The 8,304-nt window shown below is 38.8% G+C and overlaps 1 pseudogene; it reads left to right on the top strand.

Moving 5' to 3' along the window:
- Positions 1–2,300: 2,300 nt before the first annotated feature.
- LOC118011695 lies at positions 2,301–6,683 on the top strand (annotated as a pseudogene).
- Positions 6,684–8,304: the final 1,621 nt, after the last annotated feature.

The following is an 8,304-nucleotide window of genomic DNA, read 5'->3' as shown; positions in this document are numbered from 1 at the left end:
CTCTTTGTCAACATGAAGCACTCTTTGTATGTATTAGGACCCTCACCAAAGCATATCTTTATCTCTGTTATAGTTGCTCACCTGAATCACTTCTTTATCCTCACAACTTGAGGGAGAAAGTTCAGCCCTATTGCTCTTACCTCTCTTAGTATTGCTTAGTACCACGGTGTGAAATGTCTATAATAACTGAGAGCAACTCAAGACTCGATCTTGTGAAAATAGGGTAGGGGATTTGCCTTTTCTTTAAATGTGAGTGATTGGAGACAGAATTTTTCCTAGGCATTTAGATAATGCTCAAAAGAGAAAATTTCCAAAGGAAAATATGAGGTACAAACACATGCGCATGCACACGTGCACACACACACACACACACTGACACCTACAGAGTCAGGTCAGTCTTACTGATGTGAGTATTTAGTATATAGATAGGTATTAATAATACTTTCCTGGAATTTAACTGAATAATCTCTAGTGTTACCTTCTTCTAAAAACTTGGTTCCTCAGAAGTTTTTCCTGTTGAATCTATTTTGGTAAGATCCAAGTTCTCAGAAGTGTTTTGATGTTGTTGTTCTCACAATTGGCCTTTATTACTAATATGACTGCACTCAAAGGTGCTGAAATAAATCCTTCAGGATATGCACATATTCCTTCTTGTACCCACTGTGTAGCATCCAACCACTTTCTCCACAATAATCATGATCAATTATCTCAGCCACTTCAGATGCCCCCTTCTCCACCTCTCAATTCAGTGGCACAAAGAACTCCAAGTGGTCATATCTCATTCCCAAAATTCAATTTATTGAAACCATGACTGTGTTCAATGGTGGCAGGATTCCCTCTTAGTGACCAGGACTTTGAACTCATCAAGCCAATGGTTGAGAAAACAAGAAACAAAACAGTTTCCAACATGATGTATCAGATATAATAGTGAGATGTAGAACTGTACCCCCTAGTGTGTGGGGAAACAGTACCAGATGCTGGATGCTGATTTAATATTTATATTGTAACTCAGGGGAAAAACTCCTACCATCTCAGGGTAATGTCTTCCAATGTGATTCTTATTCACTGATCTGCTCATGACAAGAATATTTCTGAGAATTCCATAGATTAGAGCCCATTGCTAAGCCTCCTTGTCCATAAAATTAATACCTTAGAAAGAGGTGATCATATGTGGAATTCCATGACAATTCATGAAACAGAATGTTAGTACTGGCAGAAGTCCTGTATCATGAAAACAGAAATCACTTTTAAAATAAGTTCATATTCCCCTAAAGACAAATCAACATTTTTTCCATAAAAATGTACCTAAATAGTCAACTTTTTTCAAGTGGCTTTTGTAGTTTTATAGTAGATTAGGATCAACCGAGGACTCAGCATTGTCTTCTGTTATTAGGAGTTGAGGCATTCAGCAGTAGAATCTACCAAAGCAACTGCACTGTGGAGAATTCCAAGCTGTTGAGCTCATACAAGACTCCATTTTAGATGCCTTGGCCATTTTATCCATGGACCCTGTCAGCAAGCACTGGGGTATTCATTTAGAGTTAATAATACTCTATTACATATTTTAAAGTTGCTGAAAGAGTAGATCTTAAACGTTCTCACAAAAAAAAAAAAAAAGGAAATAATAATTATGTGATGTGATGGAGGTATTAGCTAATGCTATAGTGGATATTATTTTGCAATATATCAGTGTATCAAATCAACATGTTGTACACCTTAAAGTTGAATGATGTTATATGTCAATTATATCTCAATAAAACTGGAAATAAATAAGTACATAAATGCCAGTGGACAATCAAAAGATGGCTTGTCTTCTCGAAGTGAGACCCTCTGCTACAGTGAATGCCTTCTGATGGACATTTACAAGGAACATGCATATCTTTAGAAGCTATGTCCACTCTAAGTAGTCTGTTTACATACCATTCCCTCAGATCCCTTTGTCAGCCATTTCCCAATCTTGTTTTATCTGAGTCAGTAGACAACTATGAATCAGAGTAGATCCATGCACCCAGATTCTATCTCCTTCCATGAAAAGTAGACAAAAGGATACATTGCCTGAATTTCCATTCACTTAGTGGACGTTCTTCCATTACTATCTTTGAGGACCATCCATGAGTGGAATTATAGACATGCAGAAGAATGCTCTTCTAGCTGCTGTCAGCATTTCATTCAAACAGAGCATCTGTATTCTCTAACTAGTGTATTAGTTGTGTTTTTCTGTAATAAAACTGCAAAACAAATAAACCAAATATCCCTCAGGCTTGCATCAAGAAACATTACTCACTCAAGAAATGCAAGAAATGGCTGATCTGTCTGGTGCAGAGGGAGCTGGTTACACAGGTGTGTTCACTTAGTGAAATTCATTAATACTTATAATTATGATGTAAACAAATTTTGGAAGGAAAGTTAAATTTCAATAAGAGTTCTGCTTTAAATTCCATAAGTAGGCATAACAAAAGAAATAGAAAAACAACAAACATTGAGCTCACTCCAAAGAGAAGCTCACCCATGTAATTTGAAAGATATATTCATTGTATTATTCTCATGAGAAGAAAAAAAGAAATAGCATTAACTGGAAATAGATTTCCCACCAATCTGGAAATTATTTTATTTTATTTTTATTTTATTATTCTCCAGGCAAATTAATGCCAACATTTCAAAAGAAAGGGGAATGAGGTAAAATAGGTGGCTTCTTGGTGAAACAGCAACACCAAACAGGAGACTCTCAAATGATTTTTTCGCCCGCTCCACACAGAGATGCCTGGCTAGGGCACAGGGGCACTAAAGTCAACCTAAGTTGTGCTCACCAAGTCATGTGCCTTGGTATGGGTCTAATTCTGCCCTCTAGAGGAAAGCGATTTTTTTTTTCCTTTTTCCTAATTCATAGTAGATATATCCTAGCAGAACCCATAATCTTTACATGGCACTCTGAGTCTAGCAGAAGACTTTGTAAACTGTACTGTTCCTTTTTCATCGATGAGCTAGGGAATTTGTATGGTGGGGCATTTTCCAATGGGCCACTTGGTCCTCAATTCCTCATGTAATACTGAGCTTAAAATGTTTCCTTAAAAGCAAAAATTGCATCCATCTGAGGCTATGGATTTTAGAAACTATAGCAATTGTAAACTTGATGATGGTGCTTCCAGAAACATTTCTGTTTTAGAAAAGTCAAGAATGCCATCAATATTGTAATGAGAGTCTCATTACTGCCTCATGAAATATTTCCTTGTTGAGAGTCTCTAAGGCAGAATTAGATGTTTCAGATTGCCAGACATCTTGGGAGACCTTTCTCAAGGAGCAAATATGCAACAAAAGACTGCAGTAATGTCTATGCTAATTATTAGGGAACAATAACGTGGGTTAATTAAGATTAATTAGCAGGGAGCACTAACTTAGATTAAGGAATGGAAACTGACATCAATTAGCTATATACTCAGTATCAGGAACTGTGCTTTCACATCCATTTTCTCACTGAATCATCTCAACACTTCTGCTTTTATTTATTCCCAACAAAATCCCTGCACATTTTGCTAGTATTATTCACATTTTACAGATGAGGGAACTGTGCCTAGATAGTCTAAAGAGATCCCTAAGGTAACACAGGACATATAGAGTGTATAGGACAGCCCATGGTGCAAAATAGTGTGTGTCTCCTTCAAATCACTTTCCCTCTTGCAATTTTTTTTATGATATCATACAGCACCTTTTTTTTTTTTTTTTTACTGGAGTACCTTCAGTGGTGTATGCCCTCACTCCCATACACATACACATGTTCAATGGTAGGCTACCTCTCTAATTGCTCTCATCTTAGAGTAACACTAGAGTTAGCAATTTTTGCACACACACCGGCTGACAGTAAAACAAGGAAGCTTCTGAACATGCTGGGTGGTAAATGAAAACCATTTTAGGCCTAAAAACACTCCACGCATGGAGATAACAGTCTGTACAGATGATTCTTTATTCTTTGCTTCTTCATTCTGCCCCTCTTCCTGACCAAATTTTTTTCTATCCTGGGCCAAAAATTATTTGTTTGAACTCTGCCCCTACTTTGATTAGCATTGCCCTTGAAAGTATTGGTCACCCGTTAATCACAGGCATGGTTACTGGCCCTTGGCAACTTATTCTTTACTTGATTTTCACAAGGGCAAAGCAAAAGAGAGCGAGGGAGACAGGGAGAAAGGAAAATTCAGTGAGCATCTCCAGTTCTTTTATTAATATTAACTCTAGGAGGTAGTAGGACAAGTCAAATTCATGCACCTGCTAATTGGTCCAGGCAGAGAGTCTACATTTCTTACTTGAGGACACTTGGTTATGCAGAAAAAGTTCATATTTCAGCAGGACTATAATCAATATATCACCTATATTAGCCTCATGTCAACACACAAGAGTTCATTATTAAGCAGATTCTGAAGAGTTCACTGAATATTGCACTTTGAAATGTATGTCTGGTGCCTGGGAGCAATTTCCAGCCGGCCTTCTGGGAACTAGGACACACTTAAAAGGATTTAGGAGTAGAAATCTTTCACTTAAGAAAATCCATTTCAGCAATTCGCACATTAAGGGAACGGGAAATGTTTCTTTACCAATTTCACTGCCATTGGTTGGGGGAATCCTCCAGTAAAACACAGGCAATTTTATTCTAGTTATTATAGCAATAGATGTATGAGTGGGCGCTTTGTTCTCTCCCACCCTCTCGCAATTATGGAACTGCTCAATCCATCATAGCAATTGTTTATTATGTGCACATTCCAAGGGCAATTGTCTTTTACTGAATAACAGTAGCCAGTGACTACTGAGTACCTAGTGAGTGTTTGCCAAGAACTTTAAAAATGTTTCATGTTGGGGCACCTGGGTGGCTCAGTCGGGAAGCCTCAGGTCATGATCCCAGGGTCCTGGGATGTAGCCCATGCATCTGGCTCCCTGATCAGTGGGGAGCCTGCTTCTCCCTCTCCCTTTGCTGCTCCCCCTGCTTGTGCTCTCTCTCTCTCTTTCTCTGTAAAATAAATAAATAAAATCTTTGAAAAAAAAATTAAATGCTTCATGTTATTTAACCCTCACAACAAAGGAGGTAGTTGCTCTGTGTGTCATATATAGGCATGGGAATTTGGAAAGGTTAAGGGACCCAAATTTACATAATTAAAATGACCCAAGATTGGATTTTCATCCAATATGTCTCGCTCTAAAACATTATTGTGTTACCAAAAGGATATATATTTGTTTATTTTTTATTTCTTTTATTTATTTATTTATTTATTTATTTATTTATTTATTTATTTATTTTTGAGAGAGAGAAAGAGAGAGCAAACACAAGCAGGGGGATGGGGCAGAGGGAGAGCGAAAGAGAGAATCTTAAGCAGGCTCCCTGCTCAGCACAGAGCCCAAGGCTGTGCTCTATCTCATGACCCTGAGATAATGACCTGCACTGAAATCTGAAGTCGGATGCTTAACTGACTGAGCCATCTAGGGGCCCCACCAAAAGGATATATTAATAGTTAATATTTTTGCATGCCAAACACTATTATAAGTATTTTAATATATTAACTAATAATTTTAATTATTCAAATTATCAGTGAAGCAAACAGTAAAAATAATGGAACTAGTTTCAAGAGCATTTGAGGAGGAACTGGGGATTTGCAGCATTATATCCTCCCCAAAGAAAAGAATGTTAGAATAAACCTGGGTAATCCCATATAAAATACAATCTTGGGGCTTGTATTTATGACTGAAACTTGTAAGTTAGCATGCAACTTCGCAACGCTGAGCTCTAATCAGATTGTAATTTACAAAATCTGAGCCACATACATTCTTCTAGAGCAATAATCTTTTTGGGGGCTTGCTAAACAGAAAACCATCTGATACTTATTTTTTTTCTCTTCAAGTTTTTATTTAAATTCCAGTTAGTTAACTTACAGTGCGATATTAGTTTCAAGTGTACAATATAGTGATTCAACACTTCCATACATCACCCAGTGCTCAGCACGACAAATGCCCTCCTTAATCCCCATCATCACCTCTTTCCCCCATCCTCCACCCAAATGTTCATTGACTGATGAATGGATAAAGAAGATGTGGTATATATATATATATGGTGTGTATATATATAATATCACTCAGCCAGAAGAAAGAATGAGAGGTTGTCATTTGCAATGATGGAAATGGTCTTCCAGTCTTCCCCAACAATGTTGTCTTCTTCACGGGTAACTATGTGCTGGATCGAGATGAGCTGGTGGAGGCCCAAACACCCGAGTATGATGTGGTGCTCTGCCTCAAGCCTCACCAAGTGGGTGCATCTGAACTGGGGAGATGAGGGGCTAAAGCGCATGTTTCGCCGGAACTATCTGCATCTACATCCTGGGGGCATCCTGGTCCTAGAGCCCCAACCTTGGTCATCCTATGGCAAGAGAAAGACTCTCACGGAAACAATCTATAAGAACTACTATCGAATCCAGCTGAGGCCAGAGCAGTTCAGTTCCTACCTGACATCCCCAGAGGTGGGCTTCTCCAGCTATGAGCTTGTGGCTACACCCCACAACACCTCCAGAGGCTTCCAGTGTTCTGTGTACCTGTTCCACAAGGCCCGTTCCCCCAGCCACTAAGTGGCCCCCTGAACAGAGAGTGTGAAGAAGCTGCCCACTGCTCTTAAGGACCTGGGGGGAAAGGAAAGTATCCCAAGGTCTTTCCTTTTTGGCTCCAAAAAATAATTTCCTTTCATGGATCTGCAAAGAACGCTTTTCCTATGTTGCTGCGCCAGCCTCCTCCCTACACTTCTGGCACCCTAAGCCGCAAGCCCAGCTGTGCTGGAGTTACCTACATCTTCCTCTCTCCCCCAGCTCACTGGGCTGGATGGCATGGACTGTTTGCTGACGTCTGTTCTCCTCGGGTGTGTGGGGGGGCGGGTATCAAGTTCTCTAGCCTCTTCCTCCTGTTCTCCAAAGGAGATTTCCATTTCTCCTCAGCCCTTGTCCCTAGCTGCGTTTCAGCGACCACAGATAAATGGACTGAGGGTTAAGAGGGGGAAGTTTGGCAGGGAGGCATGCAGGTACTGTGAAAATCCTTCCCTCTGCTGACCCCCACTGGGAGAGGGGGGTTGGGTTTGGAATGTAAGAACAGTACAATAAATTTGATGTTTAGGGCAGTGGCCCCCACAAAAAAAAAAAAAAAAAAGCATTTTTAAAATGATGCTTTTCTAAGAGGATTACGCAAAGTGAAAACCATCTGATATTTAAAGGGTATTCTCCCAACAATACACTTTATTTCCAAATTTGGGATAATTTTTCTTAAGAATTTTCAGAAGTAATGATGATGGTAATCATTTCTGTTACTTTTAAAGTTCTGCAAAATGTATATTCTTCTGTAAAATTGAAAGATCGCAGAACTTGGGTGGAATCTGGGTTAAACTGTTAACTAAATCAAGTTAGGATCTGAACTTGTGACTTATTCTTCTCCTATCAATTCACAAATATGGTTACTACTATTCTACAATAAGAGAATTATTTCTTTTAATTTTAGTATTTTAGTTTCTGGAAACTTCTTTAATAAGTAAATATTCATTAAAGTAGTAGAATAATCTCTTTTAAATTATAATGGAGGTCTTGATGTTAAAGGCTATAAATGCACTAACTGTAATGCCCTAGTTATAATATCTTAGATGAAATTTGAAAACCAGTGGGAGTAATACTTCATTTATATGTATATTTTCAATATACTTATCCCTCATATCAGTTACATGAAATAATGAACACAGATGTAATCGTTTCTAAAATATGAAAGAAAACATCTATACAGTCTTTGGGGTAAGCCAGCCACCAAGATAATTCATTGCAAAATTTATGTGGTTTATTTACCAAGAATGGTCTAGCCTTCAAAAACAGGCACAAAGGGCACCTGGGTGGCTCAGATGGTTAAGCGTCTGCCTTCGGCTCAGGTCATGATCCCAGGGTCCTGGGATCAAGTCCCGCATCGGGCTCCCTGCTAGGCGGGGAGCCTGCTTCTCCCTCTGCCTCTGCCTCTCTCTCTCTCTGACTCTCATAAATAAATAAATAAAACATTTAAAAAAAACAGGCACAAAGATGTCATCCCATTAATACAGCAAGATGAGATCAGTTTCACAATGGTAGACTCACAGAAGGGCAAAGGTAACTAGGCTTATAAGGGGTCAAGATTCAAGGTCAGGCTGCCAGTTTGGTCACTGCATACTAGAAATGCAGGTGTTTGGAAATTTAAAAGTCGATTCCTGGGCTTGTACTTTTTCTCTCCATGAGGAGAAAGAGAGTTGAGAAGTCACATTACAATTTAAAGTTGCTA

The sequence above is a fragment of the Mirounga leonina genome, unplaced genomic scaffold (assembly GCF_011800145.1).
Source record: "Mirounga leonina isolate KUSES-001 unplaced genomic scaffold, KU_Mleo_1.0 Mir_151, whole genome shotgun sequence".
Classification (NCBI taxonomy): Eukaryota; Metazoa; Chordata; class Mammalia; order Carnivora; family Phocidae; genus Mirounga; species Mirounga leonina.
Note: the sequence above shows the minus strand (reverse complement) of the source record. Positions and strands in the feature narration are given on the sequence as shown.